This window comes from Leptinotarsa decemlineata, unplaced genomic scaffold (genome assembly GCF_025532065.1).
Source record: "Leptinotarsa decemlineata unplaced genomic scaffold, Ldec_3_MD MMD2_tig00026375_RagTag_RagTag, whole genome shotgun sequence".
Classification (NCBI taxonomy): Eukaryota; Metazoa; Arthropoda; class Insecta; order Coleoptera; family Chrysomelidae; genus Leptinotarsa; species Leptinotarsa decemlineata.
In genome coordinates, this window is record NW_027412711.1 from 2,621,730 (window position 1) to 2,644,732 (window position 23,003).

The window sequence follows — 23,003 nt, forward strand, 5'->3', positions numbered from 1 at the left end:
AGAGTATCGTAGAGCCATTGTAAAATATAGCACAGGGTCGGATTGGGAATAGGAAAAGATAAAAGTTATTCTGACCGAACGAAAGATCGAAATATTAAAATTTCTACAATAACCAGATAGTTTTCAACTTACTTATCTGTATGTTTGCGTGTGTACACGTTTTCATCAAATCTTGCAAGTCTAATATCTTCCGATTGGATTGATATTTTACAGGTATTCATTACTAGGGACAAAACTTCATGATATTTTCATATTAAGAAATACTAAGATGGAGGCTCTAGAATGTTGGACGAATTTCGTTATTTTTGATTTGATTACAATCAAAATTGGTAGCAAAAACATTGTTGGATTTCATTTATTTTCAACAGTTGCATACACATCAGCGGAATTGAATTATTCACGATTGGTATTGACTTATATTGTCTAACCCTTTATATGGAATCAGACATATTATTTAAACTGTGGACCTTTCCTGCAAAATATTATATTAAAATCATTCAATATTAAAAATATATCTGGTAGTATGAATTAATTTTGAAAAAAAATATGAGTAATTTACCCCGGAGAGCCCTAGATGAATTATTTTTGAGGATCCGACTATGAATCATGAAATCTTTTCTGATACTTGATTTCTCAATTTTTTATTCATGAGTATCATGTCATTTTCTGAACACCCTGCTCATGTTTTCGAAAAAATAATTTTTGAACAGAACACGACTATAAATCACAAAATAACCCATAGCCATCTTTATGCTGCTATTTTGAATTCTTGAAATTTGATAAAAAACTCATTATCTCCAACCTCAAAATACCAGTGTTATATATAATTTCACAATTAATAACAAAACTCGTTTGCCATCTCGAATTTCTGAATTCCAATAGAAAAATAACTATCTTCGAACCTTATAGCCAGTCTTCCATAGAGCCCGACCAGATATCACAAAACTAGTCCGCCCTCTTGAATTTCCGAAATTCAATAGAAAAAAATCACGCCTAGAGACTACAAAATACCAATTTTAAATCAAATCGGTCCATAATCACAATACTCGTCAGACATCTTGTAGCCGCCATCTTGAATTAATTAATTTCAACTAAAGATTCATAATGTGCGACCCCGAAAACCCCATTGTACCAAATATGAATCGGATAACACAACTTGTCCGTCACCTTGAATTCATTAATTTTGACAATACATTTATACTCTACGAGCCCAAAAAAATCCACATACTAATTTCAAATCGATTCGGACCATAATCATATATCTCGTTCGATATCTTGGAACCGTCATCTTGAATTCGTTAAGTTTGACAAAAGATTCATAATCTCTGACCCCGAAAACTTCCTTATAGCAAGTCAAATCGGGCCCTAATCACAAATCTCGTCCGCATCTTGCATTTATCAATTTTGATAAAAGATTCATAATTTTCAAATAATCTGCAATTTTCGTGCAAACTTTGAGATCAACACGAAAACGAACATGTTTTAATCTAAAATGTAATTTGGAAAAACGAACACGTCGGCGAATAAAGTTCGGCCCTGGAATGCCCCGGCCTGGTCAAGTTAGAATTAGGGAGGAGTTTGTATTTATTTCATCGGGCGAAATCGCACTGCCATCTGGCGGTATACGTTTTCGTAACTAAAGGCTAAAGACACTTAACAAAACCACTCGTTCGAAATGTCGACAATTTGACAAGAAAGAAAAATAATTGGTGCACCCCTACTTTTCAAAAAAGGTACCTGTGACGATTTGAAACCATTTGAGCCCAGCCACTCTACTTAAATTTTTAATTGAACTCAAATATTGAAACTTTTCAGCCGACTGGTCACCTCAACCGATGAACTCGTCACCAGAGAGAGACAAACTCACAACCGGTACTCTTCCATAAAAACACTCTTTTAGGTATCTAATTACAACTAAGCTAATATTTCGAATGATTCTAACTAACTAAGCATTAGCACCAACTTACCAATATTTCAACTAATTCTAACTAACTAACCATTAGAAGGTGATCAGTTCACCACTCGGCGAAAAATGACTTGAAAATGACCTGGAATTTTCGGTGAAGATTTGGCATACGTATCTTATTTTGAAGGGTGACCATTGTTATTCATAAACAATTGTCGACAGAGAGATTATAATTTAGTCTATCAGTTGCTTATTACAAAAACATTCAACAGAACTGAAGGATTTTAATGCAAATAACCTAGCTAACATTAGAAGATCTTAACAAGAATACATTAATTTTTATATTCCAATGGAAGCTCTAGCTAATAGGGAAATGAAAAATAACAGTAATTCGTAAGAATGGAATAAAAAATAGTTCATTTGAATCCGTTGATATTATTTTCTTGCCGACACGATCCTACAGATCCTACAGAGCGTTTCGATGATTTCCACATGAATTTGGAAGCAAACTTACTATAATTGGGCGGACTATTCATAAGAAATTTAAGTCAGTATATTCAACATATTTTACCGTGACGGAATGCTAACTTTCGTACGTATGTCACATATAGAATACAGCAAGCATAATATTATACGATAAACTTACGACATGACATTCATGGTACAGAAGTTGATTTTTAGCTTGCCGAAAATTATTGACTTTTGAATTGTCTCACCTATAAAGAAAAGTAATTATTTGTTAAACGATTAACATACCTATCCATGTTTTTTCTGGTTACAAAGGCGATTTATCGCGTTCGTCACGAGAATTTTGCTCGATTTCATCAATCAAATATTACAAATGTGCTATGTACTCGTTTTTGATACTTCCTGTTGCCTGACAAGTAAGCAATTATAAACAATTTTCCTAAATTTCATAACCTCAAAAAAAAATTCAAATTTCAATTTTCACAAAAGTTTTTTTTTCAATTAGATCACTTACTTTCAGGTGAGCACTGATGGTGACGGAAGTCGAAAGCGCTTTGCAATAATTTTATAATTATATCTACACTTTCATAAAAAAACCTATTCGATTCATTCATTCAATAAGTGTATTCATTTTCCCAAATCTAAATGTATTTTAAAAGATTCAATACTTACTTTCGTGTTTAACTTCATTATTTAGGAAATTTGAAAAACGCCTCTTCATTTTATGAAAACTACCAATTACATTTCTTGTTGACAGACAGGCGGATGACAATTTTTTCTACAGAATCCAGCAACATCGCGGTATGCTTGGGGTGTAGTTCATTAATTTCAGGAAAACTTTGTGCCCTGATGAAACCAGACGGAGCCGGATATATAATGACGGATCAAATTTATCTTTTCATATTCATAAACGGTTTAATGATATGGAGACTGATTAGGGCAACTTTCATTCCGAAATTTGGGAATATCAAAAATGGTTCAGCAAGGGCTTGGAGACCACTCAGTTCATGTTATTTGCATAAAAATTATTAGAAAACCTACACGGAAAAAAAAAGATTTCTTACTTCAAAGAAATTTATTTCATCATTGTGATTAAATATCATTCATTCCAAACCACGTGTGTATTATATCGTCTCATCAAGATAAAAAATTTTCTTTTGCTCTCTGCGGTACTGCTTTATAGTTGTCAAATATTTTCGTCTCCAGCAAACAATTTCATCACTTTCCAGTAATAGTGCCTTTCGATTGTGCTTTTTCCAGGCAAAATTCATACTTTTTAAAGTTTTCCATAAAAGTTTTCTGGATATCAAAGGAATATCGTTATCTTGGCTTATCTCGATAAATATTTTTTCAAGAGTGGGTATTTCCTTTTTAAAATAAAACGAATGAACTTTTCTTCGAATGTCACATTTGGTGTCTTCATCTAAGATTTTTATTGGTCTTCCTGATTTTCTCTTGCATGGACTTACCTGGCCTGATATCTTTCTTTCTCGCAATAATTTAAAAATCGTGGACTGTCCAATTCCAGTCATTCGGGCACATCGCTCAACACTTTCTTGCACAGACAAACTAGGGTGATCGTGTTTTATGCAATCATATACATTTAAAATTATAACTTTTTCGCAAACAGATAGCGGAGAATTTTTTACACTTCTTTTCTTTGGAGTAAATGTCCCCATTTTATAACTTTTTCACTATTTCTATATCACAATATCACTGTACGTTTAATTGGTGTAGTAACAATTACTATTATAACTCGAATGTTTAAGACACCATTACAATATATTTAAACCCTTTTTCTTAATTACCTGGGTTTAATAGGTATTGCATGATTGGTGGGCAGGGTCAAAAAGGGATTTTTATAATGACATGGCACCTCGGAACTAAGTGTTAACCCTTTTTTGAGAAATCATGCTCAAGTATATGAACCCAAATTGCATATTAAATAAGTTTACAAGAACCACTAAAATTAATCTTAATCTTTTTTTAAGAAATTTTACTTACCTAAATACATGTAGGTACTTAGTTTTAGACCAAATTACTTCCCAAAAATGGCCTTTTATTATTATCTATGTCTGTAATTTTTAATTTACTTTAATTATTAAGTTTAATAATCCTAAGATTTGCCTACGCCCATGAACGACAACGAAATTCAGGCAAATTTTATGACACTTCATGATTTATTACTCTACACTCTTTTGAAATAGACTATAGATGATAATTTTGCGGAGACAAAATGAAATTCTCATTTTAATTTCTCCAATATTTCAATTCAAGAAGGTATTTTACCTAGACAAATGAATAGTGGATTAACATTTATTGAGTTCTCAAAATAATTCAGTTGAGTCAAACAGTATAATTTTATCAAATCAAAAATACGTCTGTTGAAAACTTTCCAATTCAGTTTAGCATCATGGGGTGTTTTGACACTAATATATAATTGAATCAGCTGAATATTTATTTTCACTTCAACAATACATATCAATACATTTAACTAGTTTTGGAAATAATTTCAAGACTATGGATAATTTCATTTCAATATTTTTATTATTTGTTGGTTTGAAAAATTAAATTATTTCCTTGAAAGAAATGGTCTAGTTGAAATACTTCTAAGGAATAGAGTGCCGGTCGGCACCATTTGCGTTTGCGCAAGAACCGTGAACTAATCACAAATGGAAAAAGAATTAAAAATGTGTTTTGTGTTTTGCAAGAAAATGACGAAGAGGTTCATAGTTTCTTTTAGATTATACGTGAATTGAAGTTTTTCAGTATTTTCACAGGTATGTTGATATTTATGTACTTTCTTTCATTCCATATTTTGAAATAATCATAAATAGCATGTGATAGATAAATGATCATCGTTTCTTTCAAGCACGTGCCCATACATTTTTCTCGACAGCTATCCTCTATAAAAGTGGCTTGAAGTTCTTATTGTTTAATGTAATGACTGAAGGAAAGCTTCGATGTTTTCAATTCTGTTTTTAAGAAAGTAGAAGTCGAGTGAAATGATTATCATCCAGAGGTAGGTAGGTATGCATACACTGGGTACCTAGTTGACCTTTGATCTTTGGATACGGAGGAATTGGACATTATCAGATTAAATACAATTAAGGTGTTTGCCACAGAAATATGTGTAGGTATACAATGTCGGCGAAAAACTGTACCTTTATTTCAAATTGTAAATTTCTTACATCATAAATAATTGAATGGCGCCGTAATAAATGATTTCATTTTCATCATGATAGTATATACTGAATCTCTGAAGGAACCTCTTTTTAAGATTTTACTTTTAAAGAACATTGTGAAATAATCACAGTTCTCCCTTGTATTAAAATATGTTTAAAATCTGTTTAAAATCTGTTTTTCCGTTAATCAGCTGCCGCCCCCATACGAACGACAACTCTCAGAAGTTGAGAAACTTGTGCGAGCTAAGGACTAACGAGGTCTTACCTTTTAACGTGTGATTCCTAACTTCATTAAAATCAGTAAGACCGAAAAAGGAAAGTTATTTGTAATATATTTACATATGACATCCAACAAAACTGCATGAACTCAAAACATGCAATATAATCCCTTTTATTTTTAGACATGGAGGAATTTCTTAATAACTTGGGATTAAATGACCTGATTGGCATTTTTAAAGGTAAAAAAAATACATATATTATTTATCTCCCACTTATATACTTAAAACGTATACTTTTCAAACAGAAAATGATGTAACCTTAGACATAGCTAAAAGGCTCACTGATGGAGAAATCAAAGAAATGATTCATTCAATTGGCAAAAGAAAAATATTCAATCAAGAAAGCAATTGATGGAATAGATTAAGAATCATATATAACAGAGGTATGTCTTTCATTCATAACTTTTATAATAAATATTCATACCATTTCAAATAAAAACATTTAGTTTTCTCAAATAACTATATATTTTTCCGATTTACTGTAGATACTTACTATTATTCAGGTCTGTACCTAAGTAATTGAATGCTAGAATTCTCAAATTCAGTAGATTTGAAAGCTTGAAAGTTATGATTGGAGAGCTAAGTGAATTTTGTCATCACAGTCATATTTCTAATCAAATTTTTCTGTGATGAAGTACGTCATTATTTTTTTTTTCTATTATCAAAAAATAAGGATACCTCCGTTTGTTAAATTGGATTTGTACAAAAAAAATAATTATATTTTTATATTTCTATGAGACAATATCCAAGTTAGTTAGTAGAAATTGATCCAATAGTATTATTGTGAAAATGTAAACAATCACTGATCTCTGTTCTCTTTCAATTTAGAACATTACTTCAGTGAAAGGTTTCGAAATCGACTCTAATTGTTCTTTAGTAGATATCATCAATAATAATAATAAATAATAAAATATGTTAATGTTTTAGATTAGGATTAACCATTTATGAAGAATTTATATTTTTATTCAAATATTATAATATTATAATTTATTAATTGTTTGAATAAATTTGTTACTAAAATTTCTTGATTTTTATTTTGCTCATTCCCATGTTGAAACATTTTCCATGGCATTTACATAATCATTATTGAATATGAAATATTATGCGCAAGACTGATTAAAAAATCGTGATACGTAAGAAGATCAATAATTCAGTTGGAAAAATGATACAAATTGTGTGTCATGTATTAAGAAATTGGGTTGTTAAACAAACTATAATATATTCTCATTATTATTCAATAACTTGATCTATTTTGATTGGAGATTCATGTGAATTCAATCACTGACTCTCTGTATTTCTGATTCTGCCGACAAGTACTTTTCTCAATACTAAAACTATGTAATGCTTTTTATCTACAGCATCAGCAGGAGATGACAACAATCGATGGTCTAATGATTTTTTATGGGAAAATATTTGATGGTAAAAAGGATATTAAAGTTTTAGAGAAGACAAGTAATTTTAAATAGAACCGATCTGAAGTTCCATTACTACCAACGAGTTGCTTAGTATAATATTTGTTTGATTGAATCCAATAACCAAATCCAAACAAGAGGAAGGGATTTTATTTCATTTTACTTTATTTTACTATTATTTCACTTTATTTCATTTGGTTCATCATTATTGATACTTATTTTGAACTTTCGAAATGCTTTACTCTATCAGCAAGATACTCACAATGAGGTATAAACATTGTTCGTTCAACTACTAATCATTATTTGTTCAACAAAATCATTACTTCAGTGGAAATTATCCCATTATCAAAACAAGCAAAGTTCTTCATCATCCTGAAGATATGTTATGTTTCTTCAAGAAAACTTTTACTCAGATAGAAAATACATTTGATTATTTCAATCAGTTCCACTATTTCACCCATCTTTAAAGTTTGTTTGTTTAATAGAATATTCCAATTACTCAAAATAATTCTCGCTATCAATTGGGCAATATATTACTTGAATTCAATTTTTCTTTAAATTGAAATAACTGATCGATGTGATTGTTTCAATCAAATATTTGTTTGATACAATGAACATTTCTTGAAGAAATAGTTGGGAGTCAAGAATTCTTTTTTCTTGTACAACAAAATATTTTGTCGTGCATATATGACACTTTTATTTCTTTGAATGAAGTGACCTTTCTTTCTTTCAACAAATCTTTTTTTTCCGTGTATGTGACAAACTTTAGAAAGGTATCATAGGCTAACAGACCACTTCATCGAGACCAATATGCATACAGACCAGGTATATCAACGGAAATACGTCTATATGTCGGGTTGCGGAAAAGTAGGATACGAAAACAAAGAAGTGCTTTTAGCACGTTTCTGAATTATTGAAAGTTCATTCGATGAAGTGTTCTTGTAATGGAAGAAAGTATTGGGTTATAGGTACAGGTGACTCAGTTTATTCAAGTAACACTACTTTATCGTTAGATTTCCACTGAACAGTTGAATCGTATGAAAACGTTTGAATAAACTAGTGTATAGCGAAACACATATTGCGGTTTTGAATATTGTCCAGTTGATATTTCATGATGAAGCTATCATTAAGTATCAGCCAATTTCATCACATCAATCAGTTTATATTCTAGTCCTGGAAAGTCGTAAGCTGGAGACTTTCAATAATTAAGAGGACCAAAGAACATAAGTCTATCCAAATCGATCAGAGAACCAAAGGTATAGAGAATAACACCTCTAGAACTTAGGAGTTTACGAGATATGACTTTCCTCGGGGGAGAATGAATATTCAGGATCGATACTGTACACTTTCGTACCTGTAATCAGTTTCAACGATATAAGAACTCAGGTAAAAACCCTATTTCATCATGTTTACAAATGGTTCATAGTCCAAATAATGGATAAAAAGAATAAACTTCTGAGAACGTTTTTTTTTGATGAATTTAATCTCTAGCGATTCAATTCCAATGTGAATCGCTACTTTCACACAGGCACCGCTTTCAGAGCGCTTGTGTTTTGTCTTAAAAAAAAGGCGGAAGTGGTACTGATACCAGCTAGATGCATCTAAGAACATACAACTAGACGTGATGTGTATGTTATATTCCAACATATAATTTATGCTCCTTTGGTTGAGTGAACCCGTATTGAAGGTTTCTCGATTTGCCATATCACCAGTTATGAAGCAACAGTGATTTTTCCCAGCCTAGTTAAAAAAAATACAATACGCATGCTCATCAGCATTTTTATTACAATGTAGAGTAATTCGTCATGATCAGCTTTTTTATATTAATTGTTTCAGGATTTAGGACTGCGACAATAGTGGGTAGTGTTTTTCCATAAACATTAATTTTTGAGTTGGAGGCAAATTGTTCACCAAGTAAGTTCTCTGATTGTGTAATTCTTTATTCGCATTTATTGTCGATTTGAATTTTCTCTCTACTATCGGTAGGCGAAGTGGACAAGTTACGAGGGGTTACTTTCTCATATCTTCCACAAAAAGTAACAAAACATGAATCCCTTTCTATGAGGTGAAAAGTAAATGTTCAGATAAAAATAGTTATTCGAAAGTAATTTTTCTTTCGTTGAATTCAGTGTTTATATAAAAGTAGCTGTTTCGAGAGGATTTTTCTTCCAGTTAATGTCTGAAAGTTACTTCTTTGCATGATCTTTTTTTTTTGGTGAAACTCATGTTTTCCGTAGCTTCTGCTGTCTATCGCGCTACGGATATGTCGGACTCGAGACTCTTTGCATGATCTACACATCTTTTTAATTCAGAAAATGATTACTTTCTTTTTTGTTTGAAAGTTTTCCACATTTTTCGTATAAATATGGAGAAGCATAATGGCAAAACCTTTTTTTCCTTAAGAAAGTACAGAAAACATATAAGACACGGTGATGTGAAAGTTAAAAAACATATAATATGAAATATTTCAAACAGATCGGGAAGTTAGAAACAAAAAAAATTATAAAAAACGATCATGATGAACTGTATTCGTAAATTTTGAAGGTTCAAATATCACATACTTTCTGACTTTTCTTAGGTCGACATAATTTGTTTTATTAAAAAAATACAAAAAAAAACTGTAGTTCAGGTTTCGGAAAACTATATCCTTGTCAAAATCTAATTTTCTAGAAAAAATCGACTTCAGCTCCTGTAAAAATCAAAGAATGAAGACTAATACAATGAGTACTTCATGTCAAATATTCTATTCAAAATCAGGTGAGAATAGCAATTCTACTGCACATGTTTTATTCACTATATACATTATGAAATTATTAGAAGTGCATATAATCATCATCGTTTACTTTAAGCGAGGCTAATTGGACCAGTTGATTGCATGTGTTCAATATCTTCCAACTATACTTAACAAATATTTGTTAAACTAAAAACATTTTTGAAATTATGATTTATTAAGTTACTGTTCACAAAACTTGGGATTAAAAATATAAATGATGATTTGTATTTTACTGGTCTGCGTAGTGAGTTCATTCACAATATAGGTTGTTCACGTTGAGAAGAGAATGACGTTACAAGATGACAAGTTACGGCGTTGCCAACATGTGCTGTTGTACTGTTGATATGTTTTATTGCTATTATTCTTCCTTACTATTAACTTACTTTTAGTATTTGATGAGAGTATTTCGACAATGCTTTAGGCATATTCAATATACGCAGGTCTTATCAAAAGAAATTATTAGTTCTGAAAAGAAAAGAAAGACTGACAGTTTTCGAATTTTTTTCAATTCGGCAACGTCTGAAATTTCACTATCAGTTGAGATACTTACAAAATGAAATGTTACTAGTTTCATTGCTCTCGAACGCATTTCAGTGGGAATTTCAACGTTGTTATGTTGGATACAGATTTTTTAAAACAGATTTGAAACAGATACAAAATTACCAAAAATGGCGTCATTCCCTTCTTAACGTGAACAGTCTACAGCTTCGTTTTCTATAGTACCTATAGTTACAAAAAAAAAACATTTCGAACTAAATTGTTACCCAAGAAATGCTAAGAGATGAGTTCATGAGGGAGTCTTATCCAGTGGATTTATTGTTCACGTGTTCGTGAGATTAAGAATAACCCTAAAGTGTTTGAAGGAAATTTTCAGATTTGGTGTTTCTGCGATCACTGTCAAGGAAAAAAACAGCACTCGATATGATTTAACTTTTTTCAAGGTTTCATTAATTTGTGCTATGTAGAACTGCAATTGTAAAAACCAATTTTTATTATACTAGAAACCCGCCCCGGCTCCGTAGAGATGCAATGCTGATACTAAATATACATGTGAACGCGTGTGATAGCTACTATTCATAAAGTGGTATAGGACGAAGCGCCGGCTACGGCGCGCTATTTATAGGCACGTGACACCGGCCCCTCGACCGTTAGCGCCGCAACCGCTATGTCCCTGCATTTTAAATCTGTATTATCTTCAAAAATATTCATTTGAATTACATGCTGTGTGGGGCAACATTGATCTATATCAAAGGCACAATGTATAAAAATGTTAAGGATGAGAAATGGTTATCCCTGAGAGATAGACATATAGAATCGCAGACTTCTTCTAGATGTTTTGAAGGTGTACATTATTTAAATCTATCTTGTAGAGTTCATCCAGTGTTTGTAATATAAGCCCAAAAATGTGTTTAATTACGACATCACGTTAGGCACCTCAAGAATTATCAGTGTTTTACTACTATATTAAGCCTGTATTTCATCAGTTCGGACTTCCATTGTCTAATATAATATAAATTGATTTGATAACCCTGAAAAAAACCAAAAAGATAAACCGAAGATAACAATTTTATTAAACAAAAACTGAAATTACAAAGAAATAACATACGACAACAACCATACAAATAAAAATTTGTAACGGTACCAATTTGTTCCACAAGATATAATCATTCGTAAACGCCAGAGTAACAATTTTCAAGCACCCGAGGTCCCTCTCTCCTTTTCGTTTGTGAACTGGTGGGCCGTGAGATTACAGATTTGAACTATTATTGTTTAATTTGAAAGGGTTATATTTTTAGGAGTGATTAATTTTTTGTGAAAGAAAGTTTTTGGCTTTCTACTACTCCATCTGATACAAAAAAAAATGAATGAGAGAATCTTCCAAAGAAAGGAAGGATTAATCAATTTGAAAATAAGTAACTCTATACATGGATGTGTAGATCATGCAAAGAAGTAACTTTCAGACACAAACTGAAAGAAAGTCCTCCTGAAACAGCTACTTTCATATAAACATTGAATTACACGAAAGAAAAAATTCTTTCGAAACAAATACTTCTATATGAACACTGAATTATACAGAAGATACTTTTCTCTATTCAGTTTGTATATCGAACATTCGTGGAGGAATAAGAATCAGATATCATTCACATGAGTTCTACTTTGAATGAATGGTAATAAATTGTACTCACATGGAACACTGTCACCCTAACTGGTATACACGTGTTTCGCCTTAAGACACTTGCCCTAAGGCTCTTCAGTACCAAATTGGATAACATTATAGAAAATACACACACTTCATTCATGAATTACGATTTTGAATGTCACGGAATAAGCTTGATCTGCTTATGTCATCGATGACATCGTAATGACATTCATTCACCTATTTGATTTAATCCCAGCCCTGAGGAATCTTATTTGATTTGAAAGGGTTATATTTTTAGGAGTGATTAATTTTTTGGGAAAAAAAGTTTTTGGCTTTCTACTACTCCATCTGATACAAAAAAAATGGATGAGAGAATCTTCCAAAGAAAGGAAGGAATAATCAATTTGAAAATAAGTAACTCTATACTCTATTCCTTCACGAATGTTCGATATACAAACTGAATAGAGAAAAGTATCTTCTGTATAATTCAGTGTTCATATAGAAGTATTTGTTTCGAAAGAATTTTTTCTTTCGTGTAATTCAATGTTTATATGAAAGTAGCTGTTTCAGGAGGACTTTCTTTCAGTTTGTGTCTGAAAGTTACTTCTTTGCATGATCTACACATCCATGTATAGAGTTACTTATTTTCAAATTGATTAATCCTTCCTTTCTTTGGAAGATTCTCTCATCCATTTTTTTTGTATCAGATGGAGTAGTAGAAAGCCAAAAACTTTCTTTCCCAAAATATTATTGTTTACTTTCATTAAATTGATAGACAGTGCCTTTCCAATTGTTATTGAAGTACTTTCAATGTAGATGGAGTGCGATGTACTACCGTGCTCCAATCTTCAAATATCCCTTTCAAACTCTTTTTAAGTATATTTCGGCATCCTATTGGCGAAATCTTGCACATTTTAAGTTTTTTTGTAGAACCGATCCCTATGAAAATACATTTTCATACTTGCAACACACCTAGTAGTCAAGGTCATAATTAAAGATCAACTACCGTATCCCTGAAGGAATGTTGATATTTCATTTCATATCATATTTTGAATATCTTAGCGGAATTGTCTCTGAGAGGAAATATTCCCTATAGTATTAATCCCTGTTTTTCCAATCGTTCAGTAGATTGTTCCAGTTTGGAAAATGCATTTAAATGATTTGATATTCTGAAACAGCTCTATTCGATTGCCAATTGGTTCATCACACCTGTCCATGACGTATGGTCATGCGCTGGAATTCATATTATTCCGTTTCAATATGATGATCCTACGGATTCCATTTTTGAGGTTGCTTTGTGAAGGTTCGAAGAAAACCCGCCTGGAAAATTTGTTTATAGAAACATCTCTTTGAGGATTATTTCCGAGGGTCTTCACTTAGTGAAAACAGTGCCTAGTTTTGCTTGCTTGAGTATAGCATTTGATGTAAATTGGCCTTTCTCTCTCTTTGGAGGATAAAAGAACTTCACGACCTGTTGTCGTTTCATAACTTTCTTCAGTTGGTATTCACCATACTATCGGTTGATAATTTACTGGATAAAATGAAGACATTGCCCAAAAGATTGTGAAATAAAATTCCAATTGGGATTTTTGGAAAACCCTTCCGAAACTTGAAGGGTTTTATAGGGCAGTGCGGAAGCTGCATTTTTCATTCATTTGGAACATCCGTTAGCCGAATCTAAATGAGAGCTGTTCACTCAATAGTGGGAAAATTATAGAAGAATTCTGAATTCAGTGGAGTCAGGGGCTTCAACCTGAGTTTGGCACTTCCGGCCACGCAAGTAGACAGTGAATGATTGGTCGTTTTTTTTTTTCAATATTTCTTTTCTCGCCACTTGCCATAATACCTTCATGTACAGACAATACATTGTACAAGGGGTAGAAATTAGTTTCATACTGATGATTTTATTTTATGCTTGACATACGTGATACGCGCCTTTTGGTCTGGATCCAAAGCTAGCGGCTATTCCATTTTGGGGTTATTTAAGGTTTCTTTTGATTATCTTGAAACCTATATTAATTTCTACCACATTTGATAGTGACTTAATAATATTTCAACTCCAAATACAAATTGTATGTACATAGATATTATTTATTGATATGAATTTATATACTGAAAAATAATATATTTTCGTGAAGTATTTATGATAAATCAGATCATTATGTAATTTTTTTTTTCTTATTGATGATAATTCAGTTCATTATGTCATTTTTTTGTGACAGATGTGCTTAAGTTCATTTGGTAATTTAGGAACAGGGTTCAGACAAGCATTTGGAAGGGGTTAGTTTCCTGGCGCCCACAATTAAAATTTAACTTGCATATTTCCCCCCCACTCCCGTCTTCACTCAGTTAGCCGGAGCCGAATTCTTGGGCTGTCACAGTGACTACCCAACAACGTAGCGTGATCGAGCGTTACAAATTGAAATAATAATAAAAGCTGAAAAATTGAAAGTATTATCAACAAAAAATTAAAAAATTGAAAAATAAAAGATTTTCAAACCAAGTTAAGTCACAACGTTTCGATTGTTAGTATGCACAATCGTCTTCGGATTACTCGAATAATATTTTTAATTTTTCAATTTTTCAGCTTTTATTACTTAATATTTCAATTTTTATTAGTTTGGTTGTTGTTGTATGTTATTTTCTTTGTAATTTCAGTTTTTGTTTAATAAAATTGTTATCTTCGGTTAATCTTTTTGGTTTTTTTGAGGGTTATCAAATCAATTTACATTATATTAGACAATGGAAGTCCGAACTGATGAAATACACCACGAACCATTGTCAGTGTCAACCACCTTCAAACATATACCGGCTGATTCACGGTGGATGGCACATTAGACGTTTCTGGTGACAACGGATCACTTTGAAAATTTAATGGAGGGCATATTCGGACATTCTCTAGCCAACTGAAATATTTTCGACAATGCGGTGTTGCCGCTTCTATTAGAAAGCAGTAGCAACTATGATTTTTCAAATGGAACACTCTGTATATAATATTATTTTTGGAATCTCCAACAATTGCCCGACAACTTTTCTTGATATTTCCCTATACCTATCTGTTACCGTTTTCGAAATAAAAATTAATTTCAATTTTTTTCTTCGAAAATCATGACTTCTAAAAATGCCGATATCTTTTAGTTGAGAAGTACTATGATATCGAAATTTGGTTTGGAGTTAGGTGATACTTGGACACTTCCCACACGTCAGCCTAATCTCCGTTACTTCAATATAGGGTGGTAAAAAAATACAGTTTTTTCGTTTGCTTGAAAAAGTTGCTGAAATTTGATTATTTTTAATGGAACACCCTGTATATTATTGAAAATTCGGAAAGCTGCTGAAATTTGCTTTCTTTCTATGTATATCATACCTATACCTAACTAGTCAAGTTTCGGAACATTTATTTGTGAAAATGTCCCTTCAGAATGGTATTTCCATTCGGTATTTGGTAAGCAGGCCATGATTACTATTTGACAGTAGCGTTGTGATATTCTCCTAATAATATCGACATTTTCGTCACTTCAGAAGTTGCAAATATCTTCAAAACGATGGAACCAAACTATTCAAACGAAGTTCTTATGAATTTGTTTATTATTTTTGGACAGTGTGACAAAATTATCAGCAGAACATGTAGAAAGTTCAATGAAATGTATCCGAATCTACCGCCAATGAACCTCAAGGAATTTATACGAATTCAGAACAATTTCAATGCATTTGGATCAACTTTAAAAGCACCAAGAAACTTGCCTCGACCCGTAACTTTCGAAGACAACCAGATTAATGTCTTAGCATATTTTCACGCATTTCCCGAGTCATCGATAAGAAGTGCTGAAGAAGATTTGGGTATAAAATATTCATCGGTTCAAAGAATCTTGCGAAGACATAAAATACATGATTATAAATTCACCAAAATTCAAGCAATGAAGCCTCAAGATCCTCAACAGAGAGTAGAATTTTGTGAAATGTTGTTGACACGCTTTCAAGAAGATCCACTTTTTTAAAATAAAATTATTTGGACTGATGAATCGGAATTTTCGAGAGAAGGGATTTTCAATAGAAAAAATTCGTCATTATTGGTCCAGTGAAAATCCTCACGTCACAAAAGAAGCCGGATTTCAAGAAAAATTTAGTTTTAATGTCTTCTGCATGTTGATGGACAACAAATTGAGGTACGTGATATACGAGGAGTCATTAACATCCAGAAGCTACCTGAATATTTTGGAGAATACTGTAGACAGTTTCGTGGATAATCTGCCACTCGAAGATTATCGAAACTGTTGGTACCAACTAGACGGAGCTCCTGCACATTGCACAAGAGAAGTGAGCGCAGAACTGGATAGACTATTTGACGATCGGTGGATGAGGCGCTTGGGACCATGGAATTGGCCAGCGAGATCACCCGATCTTAATCCATTAGATTTTTATTTGTGGGGAATGTTTAAAGAAAAAGTTTACAAAATACCCGTGCGTTCGAGAGATGAATTGTTAGAAAGGATTGCCCAAACATTTGAAGATTTGGATCCCAATGAAATCAGATCTGCCACCACGAAAGCAGTCAACACCCGCATTTTAAAGTGCTTGGAAGTGAACGGCCAGCGATTCGAACATATTTTGAAATATTCCACATGATTATTTTACTTTTTTATAATTATTCATATCAATATTTCCAATTTCAAGTTTCTTGGTGCTTTTTTAATGTTTATCCAAACATATTGAAATTGTTCTGAATTCGTATAAATTTCTTGAGGTTCATTGGCGGTAGATTCGGATACATTTCATTGAACTTTCTACATGTTTCTGCTGATAATTTTGTCACACTGTCCAAAAATAATAAACAAATTCATAAGAACTTCGTTTGAATAGTTTTGTTCCATCGTTTTGAAGGTATTTGCAACTTCTAAAGTGACGAAAATGTCGATATTATTAGGAGAATGTCACAACCCTACTGTCAAATAGTAATCAAGGCCTGCTTACCAAATACCGAATACCGAAACTTGACTAGTTAGGTATAGGTATGATATACATAGAAAGAAAGCAAATTTCAGCAGCTTTCCGAATTTTCAATAATATACAGGGTGTTCCATTTAAAATAATCAAATTTCAGCAACTTTTTCAAGCAAACGAAAAAACTGTATTTTTTTACCACCCTGTATTGAAGTAACGGAGATTAGGCTGACGTGTGGGAAGTGTCCAAGTATCACCTAACTCCAAACCAAATTTCGATATCATAGTACTTCTTAACTAAAAGATATCGGCATTTTTAGAAGTCATGATTTTCGAAGAAAAAAATTGAAATTAATTTTTATTTCGAAAACGGTAACAGATAGGTATAGGGAAATATCAAGAAAAGTTGTCGGGCAATTGTTGGAGATTCCAAAAATAATATTATATACAGAGTGTTCCATTTGAAAAATCAAAGTTGCAGCTGCTTTATAATAGAAGCGGCAACACCGCATTGTCGAAAATATTTTAGTTGGCTAGAGAATGTCCGAATATGCCCTCCATTAAATTTTCAAAGTGATCCGTTGTCTGGTTCACCAGAAACGTCTAATGTGCCATCCACCGTGAATCAGCCTGTATACATATAAACTTTCCTCGTCAAAGTTTCGAATCATTCTATCTATTAAAAAACCCCGCATCAAAATCCGTGGCGTAGTTTTGAAGATATAAGCATACATAGATAGGGACAGACAGCGGGAAGCGACTTTGTTTCACAGTACTCACGTAGAGATATTCCTAAACTTGACTATTGCTCATAATACCGAAGAATAATATGATAGGAATTTTTGACGACAGAAACATTAGCCAGAGTTTTGATCAAAATAGGTACATATCTTCAAAGGTATTCAAAAAGTATTTCCGTTATTGGAGAAGTTGTATCTATAAAACATTTCATTTCTTCTCGTTTGTTTGAACAAAGTTGAATTTTTCTGAAAAACTCAATGAGCAGTACTTGCGATTTGTGCAAACTATAATTACTGAATATATTATTTAGGATTCACTTGAAATATATACAATGAGTACAACTTCACATCATTTTTGATATAGCTTGAATGCTTGATTGTTGATAAACATATTTTGTTAATATCACTGTTAATATTACTAACACAATTTATAAAGAATTGAGATTCAGCAAAAATGTATGGAAAGTACGTCTTTTTAGAATAGTTACTTCTGAACTTATTTATTATAAATCAGCAAACACGTACTTTTCAAAATTGTATCTTCTCTACCTACCTAGAGTATATATTGTTCGGCTCATTTCATTCATAATCTGAAGCAAATAAGTGAATTTCTGCATAGGTTGAATTCTTTTTAATATTTTCATTAAAATCAAGGCATGGATTGCAGGGATACATTATTAGTTGATGTATATTGCGACCGACATCTTTTCAAGATAATACAAGAAAAAAATATTTTATAACCTTCCAACCCATTGAAAATATCTGCGACCTGTCGGCATCCCTGCAAAAAAAAACTGACCCTCCCACTAATACCAATTGCGGTAAACACAATCATAATACTATCATTTAAAATACTGAAATTTAATTTCAATATTACTAAAGCGTGGAAAACTTTCGATAAAAAAATGTTTTTGATGACTACCAAATATTTCAGGTAAAAAGAATATTTTCAAATTATCAGTAAAATTATGTCTTTAGTAGTTTGTTCAATTATTATTTTGGTCCAGCTATGATCAGTCATCCTTACTAAAGAACGTTCTGTTGAATGTCAGCCTTGAAGTTTCTGAGAATAGTGTATGAATTATTCTTGACGTTTTTAACTACCTACTGGACCGATTTATATGAAAGTAATTCAGTTGGGTTGTTCATCTTATTATCATTTTTGCCATCAATCGGTTTACAACTGAAATCTAATTGAATGGTATTTTATAGAATGGTAGGCACGTCTTTTCAGAATGGTTATTTCTGATCGTATTTATTATAAATCAACAAACACGTACTTTTCAAAACCAAAAACCATTTGGAAATAAATCTGTTGACTGAAAAAAAAGTGAATAGGTATCTATGATATATTTTTAGAAAAATTTCAAAATCTGAAACTAACTTCATACATTAGACGCATAGCCATTTCAGTGTTTTATGAGCTATAATATCTAATGAAAGGTAAAACTGGAACCTCTGGCGTAGAATAGATCCAAAACGAGCACTTTTCCCAATTACCAGGAATCAGGCGTAGAATAAATCCAAAACAAGCACTTTTCCCAATTACCAGAAATGCAATAATTCTTGGCGTGCGTTTGCAAGAGTATTGCAAGTATTGGCAAGAGTATGGCATTTTTGGTGATTAGGAAAAGTGCTCCTCTTAGATTTACAATTTCTTACATCGTGTTAACCCTTACTTAGACACCTGAGTCCCGGGGACTCATACTGAAATTTTAATCGCTCGTGACCCCCACTGTTTTGCGCCAAATCCGCCGTGCGTTACAGAACCTTCCTGCAGTCAGATCCCGAATCGACCGCCGGACGGATGCTCCTTCGAAAAATTATTTACGGTACGTACCATCCGGAGGTGAGTCCGTGGGACTCATAGTGTATTGTTACGGTACGATTATATTTACATAAATATTTTGTTTTTAGGCAAAAAATGGCAAATTTACCTGGCGAAACCGTCGTTAGTACCTGGCTAAGGGAGTTGGAAGCTTTGGACGAAAATGAGGATGATGCTGGTACTCAGCCACAAGAACATGTACTAGAAGAGCTGCTATCAGATGTTGATGATGGTGATTATACTGAAAGTGAACATCAAACAGAATCAGAAATGTCCAATGATTCAGATCCAGAATTAGAGGAGCCCGATACTTCAATCATCGAAACACCATCGAATACTTATTATTATGGTAAGAACAGGTTCAAGTGGTCTTCCAAACCTCCAACACGAAATATTAGAACTTTAGCGCATAATATAATTCGTCTTCCTTGTAATAAACCCGCCGTTGCTCAAGAAAATCCATTTAGCCCATTGGAGTCTTTTCAACACATTTTTGATCTAGGTATGATGGATATTGTTCTAAAATGGACTAACAAAAAACTTGAAAAAATAAGATCAATACATGTTGGGGAGTACAATTTTAGAGAATGCAATATTATTGAGCTGAAGGCCCTTTTTTCCCTTCTTTTCTATAGTGCAGTGTTCAAGTCTAATCGCGAAAGTATACTTTCACTATTTGCTACAGATGGAACTGGGCGTGAAATCTTTAGAGCCTCTATGTCAATCAAAAGATTCTGTGCATTACTGGTCGCATTACGATTTGATGATTTTGAGAACCGAGAAGCACGCAAAATTGTAGATCCAGGATGCGCTATTTCTGAAGTCTTGGATTTATTCAATGAAAATTCTCAAAAGTGCTATAGTATTGGCGCCAATGCGACAGTTGATGAAATGCTTATTGCATTTAGAGGTAGATGCAAATTTAAAATGTATATGCCTAGCAAACCCGCCAAATATGGCCTCAAAATGCAATGCTTAGCAGATTCTAGGACTCATTACATTTGTAATACCTATTTGTATACTGGAAAAGGTTCTGATGCAAGCAAGTCACTTCCAGAAGACATAAGAAAGTCTATTCCCACCCAAGCGGTTTTGCGGCTTTGTAGGCCTATCTTCAACTCAAACCGCAATGTAACAACAGACAACTGGTACTCTTCAATGGAGCTACTTACTTCCCTACGAGAACGGAAACTAACTACAATTGGGACTCTAAAAAAGAATAAAGCCATAATTCCTAAAGAGTTCCTTCCCAATAAAAATAGAGATGTTGGCACTGCATTATTTGGATTTACAAATGATTGTACCTTAGTAAGTTACGTCCCAAAGAAAAATAAAGCGGTGGTTCTTTATTCTTATATGCACCATAGTAATGAAATTGGCCCCAATACTGGTAAACCCATCATTATAGAAGATTACAACAATACAAAAGGAGGTGTAGATTCTATTGACCAGAAGTGTTCGATTTACAGCTGTAGCCGCAGAACTACACGTTGGCCCATGGCTATATTTTTTAGAATTTTAGATATGGCTGGTCTAAATGCCTATATACTGCACCAAAGCCATAAAAGGGCTAATAAGTTATCCAGACTTAATTTTTTAAAAGCATTGGCTGCTAATCTTAATGAAAATAATCTTAGAAGTCGCCTATACAACACAAAGATTCCTCGCCAGCTACGAACCTCAATATCAAGTATCATAGGCATAGAAGTACCAGAAGAAGTTGACCCAAGAATTGAGAAACTTCCAAGAGACCAAAGACAATATTGTACCTTATGTCATTATAAAAAAAGAACAAAAACAGCATACCTTTGCTGTAAATGTTTTAAACCCATTTGTTTGTCATGCGCAAAAAAAAATTTGCAATAATTGCGTATAAAGAGAATAATTTTTTTTTACATGTTCAGCATATGCACGATTTTTCTTGTGATATATGTTACCAAAACTAATATTTTTTTTGAGTTTTTTAGTATATTATATGTTTATTTTTTATAGAATATAATGAGGTTTTTGTTATCTTACATTTTTTTATTTGATATAACAATAAGCATACACTTTATGTTCCTATTTTAGTAAATGCAGTGTTTCGGTTATTAGAATAAAGTTTTTTTTTATATAATTGTCGTTTTATTTAACGAAAATACTTATATTGTAACAAAAAAATAGTAGTTTATGATATCATCAAGAATAATATTTTTTTTAGCCAATTTTAAAATGTGAGTCCCCGGGACTCATAGTTTCGTTTTAAAGTTAAATTTTCGACCTATCTAATTAAGGGTTAATCTACAATTTTGTGTTTACTTTCGATGGTGATACATACTAGTGGAACCCAATACACAAGAAACTATTCCATTGATTGGTGATTTGATAAATGATTTAAATAATTGATTTTGTCTTCCTAGAGGGATGGAATTCGTTTGAAGATTTTTTTTTAAACAGATTCACTAGATAATTATACATAGAAGGATTACAATACAATAAGTACGTGCTCGATTACAAAATAAAGGTGAACGATGTTTATAGGATATTCTAAGTATTTATTTACTTTAAATTTGGTAAAATGTATTCATAGTTCTTGGAAATATTTTGAAAGGTGATTTTATTGAGGAAAATGGACTTTGCCGAGTCCTTTGGCAGCTTGAAATCTAACAAAATCAACAGCGTAAAAAAAGAACATGCTTTCAAAACTGTGAACACTGCAAATTATTTTTAGAAATCTCAGCCTCTTTACTCTGAATAAAGACTGCATACTCTGAAATGTATTGAAAAACTGAAGAAAAACCAAATTAGGCATACAACAAACATCTCCCAGTGTCATTTGAGATAAGCAAATATTTACTTACTCGAGAGAATAAATTGAATGTAATCTGAAAAATAAACAAAGCCATTTCTCACCTTATTAAGTCCTGAATGAAATTATATCCAAATCGGTGAGTTAATCACTGAAAACACTCCGAAACACGTCTTTGAATTTGGATCATTTCACGATCGCGCTTTAATTCATGCCCAAAAAGATAGTTTTTGACACTAAATCAAATTATTGACAGCAGTTTTCTAAATTGAAGGCACATACCTTTTACTCGTCATTCGACCCGAATGAAGAAGTGTTGAACAAAAAGAAAGACTGGGTAAACAGAGCGAGATGAACTAATATACTTAACGCCATCTGATATGGTTCGATTTCAGTAGGACAGTGACATCTGGGAAAAATACATACAGGTTAACTGCCAGCCAGAATTCTATAAATCCATTGTATTTCGAATAGGAACTTCGCCTTGCTTCTATTCACTTGAATAGCTCCGTTTTGCTTCCCTCTGCTAGATGTCAGGCCACAC

General features: G+C 32.5%; 1 protein-coding gene across 2 annotated transcripts in view; it reads right to left on the reverse strand.

Moving 5' to 3' along the window:
- Positions 1 to 22,799, reverse strand: part of LOC111514183 (serine/threonine-protein phosphatase 2A regulatory subunit B'' subunit delta) — a 372,132-nt gene extending 349,333 nt beyond the window's left edge. For both annotated transcript variants that reach the window (XM_074185478.1, XM_074185479.1), the window contains exon 1: positions 22,564 to 22,799. The gene's annotated coding sequence lies outside the window, so the exon portion shown is untranslated. The remainder of the gene's footprint in view (positions 1 to 22,563) is intronic.
- Positions 22,800 to 23,003: the final 204 nt, after the last annotated feature.